This window comes from Phascolarctos cinereus, unplaced genomic scaffold (genome assembly GCF_003287225.1).
Source record: "Phascolarctos cinereus isolate Bilbo 61053 unplaced genomic scaffold, phaCin_HiC Scaffold_4;HRSCAF=312, whole genome shotgun sequence".
Classification (NCBI taxonomy): domain Eukaryota; kingdom Metazoa; phylum Chordata; class Mammalia; order Diprotodontia; family Phascolarctidae; genus Phascolarctos; species Phascolarctos cinereus.
Window position 1 is genome coordinate 238,753,100 of NW_027555847.1, and position 20,349 is coordinate 238,773,448.

General features: G+C 35.7%; 1 long non-coding RNA gene across 1 annotated transcript in view; it reads left to right on the top strand.

Annotated features, from left to right (window-relative positions):
* LOC110223862 (uncharacterized) overlaps positions 1–20,349 on the top strand; it is a 157,494-nt gene that overhangs the window by 45,454 nt on the left and 91,691 nt on the right. Inside the window, exon 3 of the long non-coding RNA XR_013485672.1 lies at positions 7,935–8,025. This is a non-coding gene — a long non-coding RNA (uncharacterized LOC110223862). The remainder of the gene's footprint in view (positions 1–7,934; positions 8,026–20,349) is intronic.

Genomic DNA, 20,349 nt, shown 5'->3' on the forward strand with positions numbered 1-20,349 from the left:
GTAAAGAGAAGATATCAGTATTGAAAGGAAGAAGAAAAGGATGGAACTTTCAAGTTCTCATAGCTGGAATGCACAAGAAGAAGAGTATACCACTATGGAGGAAGAGGTGGGAGGCATCAGATAAACCTCACTTGTCTGAAGTGGACAAAAGAGGGTTGAAGATACACATATAAAGTTTGATTGATATAGAAATACATCAAATTCAACTGGAAAGTAAAAGGGAAAAGGAATGTTGAAAGTGATTTCACCATATGAACCATTTGAACAATTTATTTCGCTCTAGTAGTTCTAGTAGTATTAAGGAAGAAAATATATATGATGTATGTCAGTGGGGAAGTACTCACACTGATGAAATAAATCATGGATACTTGAAGTATTAATATATCTCCTAAAACCTGTGTTCATTGTTTTCTTCATTTTGCTTGACCAAAGTAAGAGGTGACAACACTTGCATATAAGCCCTCTTCTCAAGTACTTTGAATTAGACTACATAAGTCTTTAATTTAGGGAGGTAACGTGTGATTCAGTAAAAATAAGAGTAACTCTGGAGTCAGAAAAACTAGGTTTGAATGCTGTCTTGGATGCTTACTATTTGTGTGACTTTGGGCAAGTCACCTAACTTCCCTGGGTCCCAATTTCATCATGTATAAAATGATTTGGCCTTTAAGTCCCTTTCAGCTCTAGATCTATGATTCCATAGTTTGGAATATGCCAGTCCCAAATGGGATTGGTCTGTGATAGTAGAGGAGCTAAAGATGATGTGAATTCATCTACTGTAAGGTTACATAAAATCTCCTTATTCTAATTTGCTATAATTAGTAGCTCGCCTAGAGATACACAGGAGTATATAAAAGTAATGCTAACAACTGACATTTATGTGGTGTTTTAAGGTTTGCAGACTATTTTGATATATATTATCTCATTTGATCCTCTCAATAATCCTGTGAGGTACTGTGCCTGTTTTATAGATGAGAAAACTGAGATTCAGAGAAAATGAGTGACTTGTCCAGGATCTCAAAGCCAGTAAGCTGTAAAAAAGGGATTCAGAGCACTCCTAAATTCAGGAGCAATATACCACCTTAATAAATGTTTTTTTCATGATACACACAATTATAATAGTTTCCCTTATTCCATCCGCAGAGAAAAAAATTCAGCCAGATAGACAATATAACTATTTTAAAAGGATTTCTGTTTTCCAAGGGATTTTTCAATATAAATATTTCTGAGTTCTAGATTTGGAAATATTCCTCTGTATAACACCTATTTTATTGTGATTACATTTATTTTGAAATGAATATGGTGTTCTGTTGTATGATACCAGAACATTTTATTGCTAGGGTTTAATGTAGGATTTAGTATTTGAAGTGATTATAGACACCATCTGGTCCAACCTCATCCATTTACAGTTGGGAAACTTCAGGCCCAAAGTAGCAGGACCAGGATTTGAATCTAGGTCCTGTGGATTAGAGCTAGTATGCCTTCCAATCCACCACAGTGTCTCATGCATGTGGAAAGATTAGTGATCTGGAATACTTTAGAATGAAGCTGTCATTGTTCCAGGAAGGAAGGAAAAAAGCATTTATTAAATACCTATTACTTGCCAGGCAAGTGCTTAGTGCTTTACAATTGTTTTCTAATTTGATCCTTACAACAACCCTGAGAGGTAGGGGCTATGATTATCCTCATTTTATAGGTAAGGAAACTGAGGCAGAAGTGAAATGACTTGCCCAGGGTCACAAAACTAGCAACTGCCTGAGGCTGTATTTGAATTCAAGCCCAATACTATATCCCTGTGCCACCAGTTGGGGAGATGTAAATTAATAGCATAGCTGTGATAACTTTTCCTCTTCCTTTTTTTGTTTTTGAAGCAATTGGGGTTAAGTGACTTGCCCAAAGTCACACAACTAGTGAGTTAATGTTATGTGTCTGTGGCTGGATTTGAACTCAGGTCCTTCTGACTCCAGGGCCGGTGCTCTATCCACAATAACTTTTCTTTAACTTCTTATCCATTCTATGTGTTGGTTAACTATGTGGCACCTAAATGTTTGCAACTTGTCTTTTCTTGATCTGTGGGAAGTGTTTCAGCATTCATCTCTTTTACACAGAGACATCTGTTTTTTTGGAAAGACTCAAATAATTCAGTGCTGTCCACAGCACATTATTGTGTGATTATGTATAATGGACTCCTGACATCAATCAAACCCTATAACATATTATACTTTGAACTAATACTTCCAATTTAGTTTGTATTCTAGGCAGTACTTCAAATTTAATTTTCTAACCAAGATGGAAATAAGAAACTACATTTGATGAAGCATGAAGTCACAAAGTATTCCTTCAAAGCCCACTTTACATCCTGTTTCTGACTCCCCTCTAAATTTCTGGAAAAATAATTAGGTAGTTCACTAAAGTTAATACTACACTTACTGTAGGCTCAAAATCTAGAAGTTTGGAATCCTTGCTGAATCCAGAATTAAATTCCAAATAAGCAAAATAAATTTAACAGACTTCTAATTTTAAAATCTTGCTGCCACTGAACACTTAAGTGTTTTTTTTTAATTTAACTGGAATTTTGGAATTATTCAATGTCTCACTTTCTTTTAAAACCTTATTATGGTTCTTTCAATACTTGCAGAAAACACAAAATTAAAAGAAGTTAGAAATGAGCAATATTATGAGGCACAGAAGCAGAAAAATTAAAAATGTAAAATACATGCTGGGCATAACCTCTAGGAGCCAGTGTGGTATTGTACAGAAAACTTTTTTTGGGGGGGGGCGGCAGTTATTTTTGAAGCTTTGTCTAGCCTGATTTAAATATTTTAAGCAGTGGCACTCCAATTTTTGCTGTGGGAAATATATCGAATTTGTTAGATACCTCCATTAGGAAATTTCCCTGGTATTCTCATCATAATCTTTAGGGTTTATGTTATTTCTTAATCCCTGCATTTGTATCCTTCAACATTGTCAAGCTGTACTTTTTTTTTTCCATGTTGGATGTTACTTAGTTAACTACCAGTTCCTTCAATCAAACTCTTTAAATAATAGGGTTATAAGAAGCTATAAGACTTCTGGTCTCTCTACTCTCCCCTCCCTCCTTCTCCCACTCCTGCAATTTTGCCCCTTTTCCAGACAGGAATACACTTACCATACCAGACAGATGAGAGTTATCCTGTTAAAGAGCTGGAGAGAGGATGATTCTATGACTTTTCTTCGCAATTCATTCCTTTTCCTAACAAATTTTGGTGTCAGTTTTTTAAATTATTATTCTTAACCCCAGTCTCACATTCTGTTGATGAACAACTATCTGTAAATTAATTCTCTTCTCTATTTTTTTTTGTTTTTTCTTTTCTATATTCTGAGTTATGTGAACTTTTAATTATACTTAAAAATGATATGGCAAAATGCATTTGGAAAAAAAATCTCATTATTCCATTGTAATCTTTCCCCTAATGTATATATCAAAGGTGTTCTAATATGTTGCAATATCATTGCCATTTCATTTTCAACCATATTTAACCCTGAAATAGTTCAGAATTTGGTTGATGTTGGTCCTTCTTCCACTGAGGCAGGTTTCAGCCCCTCTAGGTATGAGTAGGCTCATAGGCTCATAGATCTAGCACAGGAAAGGACCTTGGATGTCTAAGAAGAAACTAAGACTCAAAGAGGTTAAGTAATTTGTCCAAAGTCCCACAGATATTTAGTGGATGGTCTTCAGAGTTGCAGTGACCAAAAAGTTTAACATTCTGATGCTACCCTGGTAATGAAGCTCCTTATTTATTTATTTGTTTGTTTGTTTGCTCATTCATTCATTCATTCATTCATTCATTCTTTACCTACCTACCTACCTACCTACCTACCTACCTACCTACGTACGTACCTACCTCCTTATTTATCCATTCTGGGCATTAGACATCAGACATACGGGACATTACTGAATTCATGCCTGAAGCCTTTCCAGCTTTCCATTTGTGTTCTCCTGGCATAGTCTTTGAGAAATCCTGGTTACTCCAACATTATGATGATGAGATACGAGGGTAGAACTGCAGCGAAAGAATCTTAAATTTATGCCTTAAGGTTATTTTGACCCAACTTGTGATTGCATCAGTGTAAGAAACACTTAGTGAGGAAATTCCCTTAATCAATACAGAATGGCAACTCAGACTTTTAGGGAATTGCTTGAGGCAGTGCGAGGTTGTATCATTTGACTAGTGTATTCAGGAGCAAGACTTGAACCTAGTTTTTCCTGACTACAACATGAGCTTTCCACCCATATTGCCTCTCAGTGATGAGAAAGCTGAAATACTTGGCTGAAGGAACTCTGATATTATTTGTATGGAGACTGTCTCCAGTAATGTAGTTTGCATTTTGTTCCTTACTTGAGCAAATGATTAACATGAGTTACTGTGGCTGAAAAATTCTTCATCTGATGGTCATTGTTCAGGTGACTTTTTGGAACTTAGCCAGGCTGACCATTGGATAGAAGACTGCCATGTCCGCACTTGAATTCTTTTCGTCTTGGTAGGAACTGCTATAGAACTTGTGCTTGCTGATATAACCTTTGAGAACCTAGGATAATTTCTATATCATGATGAGGCATCATAAGAGAATAGCAGCTTGTAAGAAAATGGAAGTTAGATATTAGAAGATAGAACTATCATGGGTTTGGGAAGAGGAAAGACCGATTGATGCTGCTGTGTTGGGGGTGGGGAGACAGCAGGGCAAATTCCTTCCATAGTTCTTAGTGCTAAGGGAGCAGGAGGCAAGCAGAGTAATTGAAAGCATTTTTGGAAAGAGAGCTTGGCTTCAAGGTGCATAGGGTGTGGCACTTGGGGTCAACTTGATTTTGAATCTTGACTCAGACACTTATTTTCTGTGTGACCCTAGGCAAGTCATTTAACCTCTCTCAGCCACAATTTCCTTATTGGTAAAATGTGTATAATAATAGCTTACCCTTATAGGGCTGTGAAGAGCAAATAAGTTAATATATGGAAAGCTCTTTGGAAACTTAAAATGATATATAAATGCCAATATGATGATGATGATGATGATGATGATGATGATGATTATGATGGTGATGATGATGATGTGAAGTTTTTTTAGGATTCCAGAGTGTTAAGACTGTAAGCCTAAGGCAAGAGGTGGTGAATGGATCCTCTCTGCTGTGGTGTGGACAGTGGTATTAACACACTGTAGGAGAGTGAGTGAATATTTTTTTTCATCTGTTTCTTTTTTTTAAATTAATTTATTTTGATTTATCAACAATCACTTCCATATGCTTTTGAGTTGAAAATTTTTCTCCCCCTTCCTCCCCTCCCCTCCCCAAGATGGCGCACAATCTGATATAGGCTTTACATTTACATATCCATTAAACATATTTTCACATTAGTGAAGTTGTAAGTAAAAATTAAAACCAATAGGAGGAACCATCAGAAAGATGAAACAAAACTCAACAGAAGGTAAAAATAAGTGATAGCGATTTGACTTCCGTAGTTCTTTCTTTGGATGTGGACAGCATTTTCCATCCCGAGGCCTCTGGAGATGTCTTAGATCCTCGTAATGCTGAGAAGGGTTCAGTTTAACAATCTTAGTCATTGCATAACGTGGCTGTTATTGTGTACAAGGTCCTCTTGGTTCTGCTGACTTCTAGAGTGAGTGAATATTAATAGTGTGATATTTGGTATGAAACTTTTAGACTCTCCCGAGATCTCCCCACCAACTATGAATACCACTTAATGTTCAGCAGGGATGCTTGGATTTCTCCTTGGATGGAAATGATGTCATCTTGGGGGGGGGAGTTGTTCCAAGTTTTGGTTAGGATCATGTGTATGCCACTGTAGAAGCATGGTAGTGATGATGCTGTGATATTAGATCCAATTTAAGCCTGCTTATCTGAATTGCATCAACCAAAGTTAATGTTGCTTCCTGTGTCTGAAGTGTGGTGAGGGTAATCTGGCAACAGTAGGCCCTCAAAATAACCGCTATCACCACTTATCTGGCACCTACTTCTATACCCTTTCTCTCCTGTGCTTTCAATTGGCTGACCACTCCACTTATGGTATAAGATTGGACTCTAGTGTTGAACCATGCAACATGCCTCCACTAATTTATATCATCTCATAGAGTATATCAATCCAGCCTCTCTCTCAGTTCTTAGGCCAATAATGTGGTGTATTCTCCTAGGCATATAGAATTTATAATATATTTAAACCTCTATCATCATTTATATCTATGACTATCATATCACATGGTAACTAACAACTTTGGAAAATTCTTCCTTGATAATGTTTTCAAGATATTTATCAATATGAAAATAATAAGAAATAAAATACGAAGTTTAGGAAGCTGCCAAGAAAACTGGATATGGAATTTTTAAAGTATAGGAAGAGAAGCCAATAGACTAATCTTGGTCTATCCTAATGGAATGCAAGTTTCTGGCTCCTCAAAAAAATATTTGCAGTTATCTTCTTGGCTGCTTTTGAGTAGCAGGGACTGGGATTAGTGTTATTCTCTCCTTGAGATGAAAAATGAAGTTTTAAGGAATGTTCATTACCATCCTGGCATGTGTTGACCAAATGGATTCTTCATCTGCCAAACTGTGTACACTGGCTTCTGTCTCATCCACAGCCTTCAGGAATGAAAAGTAATTGATCAAATTGGCTCTTCCATAATCCCCCACAGGTTCCACTGCAGCTTGTTGACTTTGAACATACACTAGGTTTATTTAGCTATGGTGTGACATCTTGAAAACCACCTCCACTTCATCAAAGCATGATGAAGAATATGAAAACAAACCACATTTCAAGCTACTCCAAGATAGGGCTTCCCTCTCCCCCCAACATTAAAAGATAAAATGTAAAATTTCAGCATTTGGCCAATTGCTTCTCACTGCAGCTGGCCCTCCCCCAAGGCAACAGGAGGCTTTCCAGTGAATTTAAATCAAATAAGCAGGAACAACAACAGAACTGAGCCAAGTCAGGGTGGCATTCTACCTGTTTCATTAGAATGGATGATAGTCAACTTCCCTTTGATCAAGTCTCCATTTGTTCTTTAGTGACCAAGTCCAATTTAGTTCATTCCAAAATGGTTTCCTGCATCAGTGAAGGATTCTGATGTGCCAGACCCATATTGTGATATTTCAGACTGGCAGACAAGGTATAGATTCTGGTGGTAAACTTCCAAACCATAGACAAAAAGTGTAGCTGGGGGTAAGGGTAGGTATAGCACGTACCTATATGTATAGGCATAATCTTAGGGTCGCTTCTCATCCTTTTCATTGAACAATATTTATACCCTTCCTCTGACTATCTTTTCTATGATTGTGCAGTTAAAAATTCAGAACAGAAAAGTATGTAAATAGTCTGCCTCAGGGCATAGTTGTTTGTTACTTTCAGCATCTCTGTTGGCAAAAACTTAATACTATACCATATCAAGCTCTTTTGAAGACAATTTTGTTTCTTTACACTAACACTACCCTTTGTACACTAATAGTTCAAGATGCAACTGCTTTTGGTGTTTTTACAAAGATCAACAACAGATTGAAAGTTTGAGGGACAAGCTTTTACTTCAGTGGTAGTACAAAAATAAGGTACTGTTCCAAAAGAAAAAGAAAAGAATTGGATTAAATAAATAACTAAATAGATTACAAGTTTGCTCAGAAATCAAAAGCCATTATACTTTCGGAACTTAAGCTACCGTGATGCCCTCAATATAAAAAACTAAACTGTGAGCTAGCTAGCTATGGACAAATAATTTGATTTGTATTTTTGCGTCAGCTACATTATTGTGTATATTGTAGATGATTAGTTGATTCATGACTGATAAATTAACTTCTAGGTTAATTTGAGGCAAGTGGAAGGGGTTCACATATCTTTAAATAAATTTATTTTGTTTCATGGCCACAAACTGAGTGCTAACCTTAGCTAATCATTTTGCAGGTAGTAAGGGAGATACAGCAAGAACAAGCCAATGGATCAGATTAAGTTCCAGAAAAATGGCTCTGAAGCACAGCGTTTGATCTAATAGTATGTAAGTAGAATCATCTTTATATACAATATGAATTCAACAAGTCAAATTTAGCACAGATTCATGACGTCCCCCCCACCAATTAATTATTTCTTCCAGAATGTGGCAAAATACAAATTGTATTTAAAATTAGCAAAAATCCTCACCAGTCCAGCTTGAAGACAATGATAATGTCAGCTACATTAGGATCTATGCTTTGATGAAGGTAAAGAAGCTCACTTAAATGGAAAGAACAATGGATTTTGAGTCAAAGGATCTAGATTCAAATTCAAATATAACACCTGTAGGCCTTTGGGGACTCACTTGCTGGGCCTCTGTTTCCTCATGTGTAAAATGAAAGGTCAGATCAGATGGTTTCTAAAATCTTTTCTCACTCTAAACCTTTCTGATATGTGCCAGATAACTAGTAGGAAATTGCTTGGAAAAATTTCTCATAGTAACCATTTTTAAATGTACTGCAAAATTGGTGTTAATGAAATTATTGTGCCAATTAATGAATCAGAGAAGGCCCAAATAGTTCAATTGAATCAATCAAAAGTGAAAACTAGGCAGAAACAATTTGAATCAAATTGAAAGGACAAAAGTACTTTGATGATTGCATAAAGACAGATGGAATATCTTGTGATTGGCTTCGACACAGCTCTGGACATGTATACATATGTATTTTCATACATGCATATATACATATACATGTGTGTGTGTGTGTGTGTATATATATATATGTATATATATATAATCTGCATATGTACATGTATTGTGCGTGTGTGTGTGTATTGTGTATATACGTGTATAGCAGTAAGCCAGTTCAGAATTTCAGAATCCAGCAGCAGGTTAGTTCACTGGTAGAGGAGCTCCAGTCGAGCCTCTGAGGGGGATTTATTTTCTGGGGAGGCCTGGGTGAGATCCCTTCAGAAGTGCCAAATAGGGATCTCACTAGCAGTCAGATGTGGTAGCAATGACCACCAGAGCAGTAGCGGCCTTTGAAAGGGGAAATATCCACAGACACGTCAAAAGATAGTCATTCAGGGATACAGCAGTTTCCATGAGGAACAGAGAAATGCCAGTTGTGGACTTAACTGAGGAGCTGACCCTTGGAATCCAGCAGAAGTTTCTATATTTATGGGGAATTTCCCAAGGATTGTATGAAGCATGGATTTTGAATCTCTGGTCTTTAGATTTCAATGGGTCTTTGAACTAGGAAGGGAAGAACACACATTTATTTTTATGAATTTTTTTCCCTTTGTAATCCTATATATTTCATGTTGTACATTTAGAATATTATTCTTAGCTGAGAGATCATAGGCTTCACTTCCTTGGCAAAGGAGTCCATGACATAAAAAAAGATTAAGAGCCTCTGCTGTGAAGGGAGAAAAAACTGAGTAACCAAGTGCTAGTTGATAATTAGTTGGATATATGAGTGAGTGAGAGTGAGGAGTCAAGGGTGATATGCATGGAAATTGTAGACCTACTTGAATAGAAAAATGGTAGTGCCAAGAATAGGAAAATTCCGAAGAGGGATGGGTTTTAGGGGAAAGGTAATATGTTTTATTTTGGACATGTGTTTTAGATGCCTATAGGACCTCCAGTCTGAAATATTCAATAGGGAGTTGGTGATGTGGACATGGAAGTCGGGAGAGAGATTAGGAATGGATATATACATCTGGGAATCATCTGCACAGAGATGATAATTGAACCCATGAGAGCTGTTGACATCATTAATATAATGAGAAAAGATAATCTTGTCTAAGAGCCTTGGGGAAAATCTAGTTGGTTGGCATGACGTGGATGATGATTCAACAAAGAAGACTGAGGAATAGTCAGACATGCAAGACAAAAGGCAAAAGAGAACAATGTCACAAAAAAAAATCAGAGGAAAGAATCACAGAGGAGAGATTTTGTAGAGGGAAGAAGTGATCAACAGAGTCAAATGCTGCAGAGAGATGAAGATGGATGAAGATTAAGAAAAGGCCATTTGATTTGGCAATTATGAGATCACTGATAGCTTTGGAGTGAGTTAGTTAAATAAGGAAGTCAGAATCCAGATTGCAGAGTGTTTAGGAGAGAATGAGAAAAGAGGAAGGGAAGTGGAGGCACCTAATATATATAGCTTTTTAAAGGAGTCTATCTGAGAGTGGGAGGAGAGATATGGATAGTAGAATCTAGTGAAGATTTTTTAAGGATGGGAAGACTTTGGCATGTTTGCAAGCAGTATAGAAGAAAGTAGTAGATAGGTAGCAAATGGAGATTGAAAAGGGGGGTATAATAATGGAGGCAATCTTTTGGAGAAGATAGGAGGGGATGGCATAAAGGGTGTGAGAAAAGAAGTTGGCTTTGGCAAGAAGAAGAGCCAGTTCTTTGCCAGAGTGAAGGAGGAGATAATGGGAGATGATATCAGGGGAATATGAGATGAAGAGAAAGGGAGAAGAGGAGCTCAAAGTGAGTAACCTCTTTTTTTCTTTTTTCTTTTGGGGGGTGAAATATGAAGTGTTTGAGGGTACAGCAATATAACCTTATGCAGCCAAAAATGACATCATTATATCGGGGTTTTGGCTAATAGGTAGCAGTTAATCTAAGTATTTTAAAAATTATATTTTAAATATTATGTCCACTATACAGATAAGAAAATCAAAACTCATAGAAGATATATTTGTATAGTCACAGATGATTTAGTAGCAGAGAACTGGAATAGATTCTCGTATATCTGATTCTTGAATTAAGTTCTAATTTCTTACTAATGTTATTTGTTAGCCAAAACCCCAAATATTATGTAATTAATTGTTCCTTAGAAAAATTTGGAAAGTAGGCTTATAAAAACCTACACCATATTAACAAAATACAGATAATACTTCTCAAAAAAAAAAGGAAGAGGATTGGTAGATACACTCAGAACACATGACAAAGAAGTAAAAACAAGCCTCCAAAATCATTCATAAAAAGCTCACACCGAGATATGTGAACAGTTCTTTCATATTTTGGAACCTTTCTGTGATGATATCCAAAGCATAATTTAGCTTCAGTAAATGTAAATTTCCTAACATATGCCAAGTTCAAATAGACACCAAAGGGTTTGAGATTGAATCTGTAGGCCACAATGAACCAATAGATGAAGGTGATATCTATAAAAAGTTTAATTTCCTTCAGGCAAGGAACATCAGACTCTACATCAGATGTTAGGGAAGATTCTGTGGCTAAGTTAGAAGCTTAAAGGGCATCCTGAAATGAACACTGACTGAGAAGAAGTTTAAAACAACTAATACCTACATAATTCTAATCTTAGAATGCCACTTTTGCAACTATAACATGGAATATAATAGATTTGGAAATTGTCCTCATAAAAACCCACATAATTTTTATGAAGCACACCACGTTATAGAAAGATTAAGGCAGTTATAGAAAGATAAAGACTGCTCAAAAGGTAGATGAGGATTGATGGATATTCTTAGAATATATAGATTGATGTCCTCCAAGTATATCATGTGATTAGATATTTTGATTCAACTCCCTTTTTAACATGGAAAGCATGCTTAGGTTTATTTAGAAGAGATGATAATGGATTTATGGCTAGGCAGAACCATAATGGGCTTTACTTTGTTTAAAATACTGTGTTTTATGTCAATTGTTCTTCATATTATGTTTTATGGTGTGTTTGGCAATGCATTTTATTTTTTAATATTTTTCCAATTACATGTAAAGAAAGTTTTCAACATTCACTTTTATAAGATTTTGAGTTCCAAACTTTTTTCTCCCTCTCTTCCTCCACTACCCCCTCCCCAAGATGGCAAGCAATCTGATGTAGGTTATACATGTACAATCATATTAAACATATTTCCACATTAGTCATGTTGTGAAAGAAGAATCAGAACAAAAGAGAAAAACTAAGAGAAAGAAATAACAAAAAAGAGAGAGAGAGAGAGAGAGAGAGAGAGAGAGAGAGAGAGAGAGAGAGAGAGAGAAAGAGAGAGAGAGAGAGAGAAAGAAAATGGTATGCTCCTATTTGTGTTCAGACTCCATAGTTCTTCCTCTGGATATGGATAGCATTTTCCATTCCATTTTGGAATCATCTTAGATCATTGTATTGGCAATGAATTTTAAATAGAGAACATGTTTCTATGTAGACATCAAATACTCTAGTGTTCTCACTATCCTTGAGTCTATTTTATATATTTGAAATATGAATAAGTCATAAATATAAGATTGAGTCAAAGTCATTGAAGTCAAAGGCTTTAAGCTAAACAAAGACAGTGTAGATATTGCTTTTGAGTGGCTTGTTCAATAATTATCTAGTCAATAACTTTTTTTTTAAAGTAACCTCAAGATTTTTTTGGCAGACTCTTTTGCTCTTCAGTCAATATGTCGTTTTTTGGAGGCATTTATACTTAAGATTTCTTTTGATATAAGCTGTGAATGCTTTATATAAAGAATGTAAATATATTATTGGCCTAAATATAAGGAGACAGTGGTGCCCTCATCCTTTGGTAGTAAATATGTCATGCTTTCAGTAAAAAAAAAAAAAAGGTTGCATCTGTTAGAAAGCTACTAATTCATGTCCCACTGTGAAGCATTTGAACCAATAATTATAGATCTTAATTGACCCTGCTGTTTTCCAGATTTGCAGAATTTTGGTCACATCCTTTGATATGACTCTTTTGTCATTCATTACATTAACAATGCAAAGTATTTGATGTCTGCTCTGTCTTTAGAATTCCTGAATATCCCCATCTTTCCTCCTATGGTTCTTTCTGTGTAAATAGCAACCACATACACTATTTTGTTTTGTGCAAGTCCTCCTGAAAATTTTGTATACTTTCTATAATATATTGTGTAAGGACACATTCATTCATGATGGCTAATAGCAAATTCAGCTTTATTGAATTATTTCATTTGACCTGTCATTTGAAATAAAAAATGGCTTTTCAAAATTCCAGTCTAAGTATGCCCATCTCTTTTTCAAAATCATTTCTGACATTGATATCGCTTTTGCCATCCTTGTAATTTTTAGATATAATTTCTAGAGTTTTCATTAAATGAACATTTTAAATGGCTTCAGGTTCCTTGTTCTTTCTTTTTTTCAGATTTCAGCAACTTCTCAACTTTACCTCTTATTTCCTCTAATTTAGAATGATTTTTTTTCTCACAGTTACCATGTACTATTTGGAATATATGTTGTCTTGTGATTCAGATCTGAGAATACAGGGTGCCAAAAAGCATTATGAAGCCATTTCCTATACATAAGATCTGTTTCCAGTTTTGTTTTGATACTTGTGCATAATGAAAGTATTCTTTTTTTTAGTCTGTTTCATTCGCACTCATAGTTTGTCATTTTGGGTGGTCAGAGACACCTTCACTGAAGTAAGAACAGTTGGGGTATTGATATTTCTGGTTTATTCTCATTTATCTTGCATTTTTGTGGTACCAGAATACAAAGGATCTCCACTTGCTCAACTATCCTTTGTGTCAAGCTGTATCAGGATGGATTCAAGTAAGACCAGCCTGAAACCTCACGCCATCCTGTCCATTTCTTCGACTCTGATGAGCAGTTATATTCTATTGGCTGAAATGCCACCTAATTAGTGGTATAGCTTGAACTCAATTCACCAGAATTTTTGGGTTCCTGACAGACATCCATAACTACTATATTGGTTTCGAGGCACACTGAATGCCCATTGTATATCATTAAGGCTGGCATTACCCCATTTTGCCATTGTCTCACTCCCTCCATCATAACATGACAGTAAGGTTATGTTTCAAGGATAATAATAACAATAATACATAAAAATAATAGTTCTAGCTACTGGTTGCAATTTATTTATCGGGAATTCACTAGCTTTCCTAAAATGACTATACAAGTCCCTGTATTACCTCCAACATCCTTGAGAATACAACAGATAAACTTTAGTGGAACTGGAGAATTATCACAGATAAGACTATTGCTGGCAATCATTTAGATGAAACATTTGTAATGGGGCCTTTGAAGCACACTCAGACCTCATCAGATGAAGGTGTCCTGGATGACCTTAGGAGGATGTCCATATTGCTTACTACGGAGCTGCTTTTGTCACCTTCTACCTGGGTGTGTGCAACCTCCTCTGACTGCCTGTGTAGGCTATATTTTTAAAATTGAGTCAGGTTATTCCCACTCATGTGGTAGGAGACTTGTGGGCTCCTACGCCAGGCAATCTGGGCATTTTATGCGTTTTCTGGCACGTCTGTGTTAGGAGATCTGAGCATGCTGTAAAGGTTCACATTGACTAATTAACACATTGATTTATAAAAATTTAAGATCAACATTTGAAATAGATGCCACCATCCTAAATACTCATAATTTCTAAGGTACATGGAAAGGAAAACTTTCAAAAACCTAGAAAAACAAATCTAAACCTCATCATTTTGCCATTGAAATTGTTGCCAAGATAACTGTCAGTGAACTTATGAAAGATGAGTTTAATATGTTTATTCCATTAGAAAAACCAATTTTTAAAACCCACATGTACAATAGTCTCCAGAACACAGAATAGAAAAAGAATAATAGGATACTACCTAAGTCCTAGCACTATTTTTATTTGAATTCCATTGAAAAAGGTGAGGTGAATAATAATAATGATATCTGATATTTACATAGCACTTTAAGATATATAAAGTACTTCATATAACATACATTATGTTATCTCATTTTAAAAAAAGCCCTTTGTTTTCATTAAATCCATCTTCTCAAACTTTGGCTATGATGAATTATATACATTATATTAATAAGATTATCACATAAGAACCAATGGGACTAGTGTCCATTGGAATAAAAGGAAGACTATTTTTAATGAGAACACAAATTTGGTTTCCTCAAAGCTAGTTAATCAAGGACAATTTTTAGTTGAAATGAAAAAAAAAAGCCCTTTCATTTTCTGTTACAGAATTATGAGGAAGGCAATATTCTCTACTCAGCTGGGCCACTGTTTCATGCATCCTTACAGTTAATAACTTATTCTAGGTATTAAATCTGTCACATTCCTTTTACTTGGACCAGCATTGAAGAATTTACAGCAGGAGACCCAGATCTGACCTAGCAATTTGAAAACATAACACAGATATGAATCCAATTATTCTCCATCTAAATGCTGACACATATCCTCTGTATCAATATGTGACATCTGAACTAGTCATATTTAATATCCGACTCACCCAAGCCATCACAGAAATAAAAGCATAAGGATTACTTAACACTCACATTAAGAACAGAGTTCATGCATGGGGGAAAAAAGAACATGCCAACCTGCCTCATGTAATTTAGATGCTGAAGTAAAATGTATTTTTAAGAGTCTGGTTAGAGAACAGAAAATGTGCTCTCCCCTGGTGTGCAGGTCCTCCCCCTCCCAAATCTATACTCAGACTGAAGAAGAAAGAGCTACTTGTAAAAGTTAATAAAACAGAATCCAGCTTAGTTGAGGCAGAATGATGTCAGTGGCTCACTGCTAAGGTCAAAGGCAAGTTGCCAAATGCCCAGATCCTTTCTGTTTTTATTCTTTGTCAAATCAGCAGCAAGGGCTCCTCAAAAGTTTTTTTCCCCACATAAACAAATAGCAGGCTCGTGAAAGGAAGAAGGCGATAGAGGAAGGCCCAGTTTTTTATTTTGCTCAAGGATTGGGGTGATCTCACGAATGAAAATTGCTTTTAAGTTATGTAAAATTGAAGTTATTTGTGTGATTTCAATGAATAGAGAGGTCTAAGTGTCAAGGGGGATGTTAGAAAATGATAAATAAAGGGGCTAGGTCTAGAATTTCACACAAGTAGGGAGGGGAATATCAGCTTATCTGGAATGCTGAGTGGAGATACAGAATGGAAGCTATAAAACAGACACATTCACATAAACATTAGAATAAATTAAGTTATAGTCGTAAACAGATGCTATGAAGATTAAAACAAAAATCTGTATTCAACTTAGCCACTCCTTCTATATGAAGGAATGCATTTTTTTTTTTTTGTGATATAGGCTTGATTCAAAATACATTGATAATAATGAATACACAGAGTAGCCAATATGCCATGAGAAAAATTCTCTAGCATCCCTGGACAGAATGAGAATCTGGCTGTTTAGTCACGTACTTACGAATTGTCAGTGTGGCCTGTAACCACAATTATGCCTTTGGTGGCTAATTCTAGGGCTGTAAAGAATTCAGCTCCATGGGAAGTGGGTGGTAGGGTTAAGATTAACATTCAAGTTTGAGGGATTTTGTATCCTTTGGGGAAAGGCTACCTGGCCAAAGAGCTATGACAACAAGCTCTATCACAAAGGAGACATAAGGGCATGAAAAAAAAAAAACTATGGAAATTTGAAAACTGTAGAAATGGTAGAGCTACTCTTTTTCTTTTTGGTTTTTTTTTTGGCTAGGCAATGGGGTTAAGTGACTTGCCCAGGGTCACACAGCTAGTAAGTGTTATATGTCTGAGGCCGGATTTGAACGGTCCTCCTGAATCCAGGGCTGGTGCTCTATCCACTGCACTACCTAGCTGCCCCTAGAACTACTCTTAAAGGAAAACTTTTCTCATATATTGTCTTTTTGTAGTAAATGTCCTTATCTTAGAAATCTGTTGTTATAGCATGTCCTTGGTTCAATTTGGCCTTTCAAATATTTTTCTTTTCTAAATATTCAGGTCAGAAAACTCTGCAAAACATCTTTATGAAGTAGTTGAGAATTTTCTTCAAGGGCCAGGAGACTTTAACGTGAAATGGAATAATATTGATTGTATTCTGCCAGTATTTTGATGTAGGAATAACTTGACTGACCCTGAATAATTTTGCTGGATCTAGTTTCTTTTAATGTTGCTGTGATCTTTGACAAAGTCTATTTTAGAACCGTCAGTTCATGTACTATGTCATATTATCCAAGGAAGATAATATTCTGGCTAAGGGTCATACAGGCAGAAGGCTGTTCCCTTTCCAGAGTGGAAAACAATGGGATCTTTAGAGAAGTCCTACAAATATCTTCATGAAGTCATGTCTCTAATCCTTCATAATGCTCCTATCTACTTGAGACTGGTTAAAAATTAACATATATCACCCAGAAAGTAATTATTGCTTCAAAATGTCCTTCACATGGCTGATATCTTCCCCTTGTTGGTGGGGTTAGGGGATTTGCTGCTCCTTAATCAGCATGTTTTCCACATCAATAATCACTTCTAGTATAGTATAATCTTTGAATTTAGTGAGCCTCCTAAAATGGAAGTATTCAATATAATGGAAGAAACAAAAGTCAAAATAGGATGCCATGCAAATGATAACGTACAACTGTAATCATAATAGTTAACCATTTTATACAAGTGCCTTCTTTTGCTGTTATTTCATGATATATGAAATTGTTCACATAAATTATTATGTAGTTAACTATCATATTTCCACATCATTATTAGTAATGTTCAATTAGTTTGCAAGTATAGCATTTAGTAGATAATCTAGTGTTTGTGCCCCATTAAACTCTTATTAAGTTTTTTAAAAGCCTTTTGCTCTTATCTTCTGTTGCTAAGTTTCCAGCTCTACTTCTCATTCATATACAACTTTAACATCATTATCATGATAGATGCCAAACCAAACAAAAATTCATGAGGCAAATTAATAACATAAATAAAACAGTAGCATCATAGGATGTATCAATGTAGATAGAACTTAACATTAATACAAACTATTAAATAAAAAAGAAGACTCCTGCAACAGCTCATTCTCATGAGTCCACTGTTATACATGTCCCCAGATATTCCATGTATTATGCCACTGAATTCAAGTTTCTAGGAAACAAGTAAGAGCTAATTGTACACAATGCAGGTAGATTCTTCTGGACAGTAATATCACCAAGGCAGACAATTAAGTGTCATGGTTCAATTTGAGTTTTGGTGCCAATAATTTCTAAATACTGTATAGCCATGCATTTTTTTATATTTCTAACACATTCTAGATATCTCTTTTCTTGAGATGTTTGATATGTAAATGTAGAAGTCATCTCAATAGTGGTAGTCATTGAAACATGGGAATGGATACAATGGCCAAATAGAGAGGGTATTGAGATAGAAGGGAACCCTTAAAAAAAGCATGAATAGAATAATAGATTTTCATCCAGCATCTTATTTTAAGTCTCTATGAATCTTTGTTTCATGTGTGTTTCTTTTAAATAATGTCACTAGATTTTGTTTCCTAAACCATTTTGCTATACTGTTCCTTTTATATGAGTTAATTTTAGTTTGCCCTGCATTCATATTTGCGCTTATCATCATTAATTTTATATTTTCCTCCATCCTATTCTCTTATAGTTTTCCTTGTCTTTGCTCTCTGCTGTCTCTTTACAAAGAAGATGGTGGTGAGGATTATGCTCAGCACCAGTGTTCTATGCTTGATGTAGTCTTTTCCTGTTTTTTTGTCCCTCATCATTTTCCCTCAACCAATCCCTAATTGTAGGTTCTTACCCTCTCTTTCTTTATTTTTAAACTTCACTTCATCATATACTTCCGTAGTTAGTATTTGTTTTGTTTGTGACTATCCTCTTCCCTCTTTCTCTCCTCTTTATTATATTGAATGCATTTCTTCACCCAGCTCTTTGGGGTGTGTGTGTGTTTATGTGTGTGTGTGTGTGTGTGTGTGTGTGTTTATGTGTGTGTGTGTGTTTTCTGTTTTTTTATGAAAGTGATGTTTAAATGACACTGGCACCAAAACCCTTCATCCTTGTTTGTATAGTCATCTACTTTTGTATTCCATTTACATGTATTTATAAGATCCTCTTTTCCTCCCCAGTGTATTCCCATCCCCCTTACTTTCACTGCTATTTATCTTTTTATATCTCTTTTGGTTCTTGTGTTTGTATTTGAAAATTTCTACTCAGCTCTGGTCTTTTCATCAGAAATGCTTGGAAGTCTCTATTGCACGAAAATTCCATTTTCTGTTAGATAAGTTATTCTTTGTTGCAATCCTACATCTTTTGTCTTTTGGAATATTATATTCCACACTCTATGTTCCTTTGTAGTGGCAGCTTTGTCATCCTTACTGTGGTTTCTCTGTGCTTGAATTTTTTTTTTTCTGGGTACTTCCACTTTTTTTTCTTTGACTCGGACATTCTAGATTTTGATTGTAATGCTCCTGGAATTTTTCATTTTGGGATTTCTTTCAGGAGACACCTGGTGGATTCTTTCTATTTTTACTTTTCCATCTAACTTTAATTGATTTGGAAGATTTCTTTCATGATTTCTTGAAATATAATCACTAGGCTCTTTTCTTTTTGGTCTTGGCTTTGAAATAGTAGATTGGTTCTTAAATTATTTCTCCTAATCTGTTTTCAAGGTCAGTTGTTTTTGGTATGAAAAACCTGCTTTTTTTGGTAGTCTTTTAACTTTATTTTAAGATTTCTTGTTGCTTCATGGAAACATTAACTTATGACTGGTGCATTCTAATTTTCAAGGAGTCTGTTAATTAAGATTTTTTTTTCTTTTGGTCTCTGTAAGTGTATTAAGCACTTAATTATTCTTCTAAGTCTTTCCTCCAAAATTATCATTTCTTTTCCAGGTCTTTCTTCTAGCACTCTCATTTCACTTATATAATTTAATCTGTGTTTTTCCCCACTCTTGCTTCATTTCTTTTGGGGATTCTAGCTAACATTGTGTCCAAGTTTTGTTTCTCTCTGAGGATTTCCTAATAGGTGATTTGGAGTTATTCTCTTCTTCTAGGGTTGTGTTTTAGGTGTCCCTGGCACTATAATAGATCTTTATTGTGAGAGTTTTTATTGTTAGGGCATGTAGGTAGCACAGTGGATAGAGTGCCAACCCTGGAGTCAGGAGGATCTGAGTTCAAATCTGGCCTTAGACACTTACTAGCTGTGTGACCCTGGGCAACTCACTTAACCCTGGTTGCCTCAATTCCTCATCTGTAAAACGAACTGGAGAACGAAATGGCAATCCACTCTAGTATCTTTGCCAAGAAAACCCCAAATGAGGTCACAAAGAGTTGGGTAGGACTGAAAAATCACAACAACAACTTTTATTGTTTACTCATTCTTCCAGCCTTGCTTCTTGAATGGGGAATTTGTTTTAGGGCCAGGCTCTGTGAACTTCTGGAGGGAATGTTGGGGCCTTATTTGGTACTGATTTGTTTTCTATAGGGTAATGATGATGCTTTCTCTGGTATCAAATTATTTGTGCTCAGGGATGACTCAGGCTGAAGACTTATAAAAAAATTCTTCAGTGTGCTCAAAACGGTAGGATCTAAGGTGAAGTTTGATCACTATTCTTTAGTCTGAGCTTTGCAAGCTCCTGACTAGTTTAGGTCTAGGAAACACAACTGATAATATGCCCCTGGTTGGT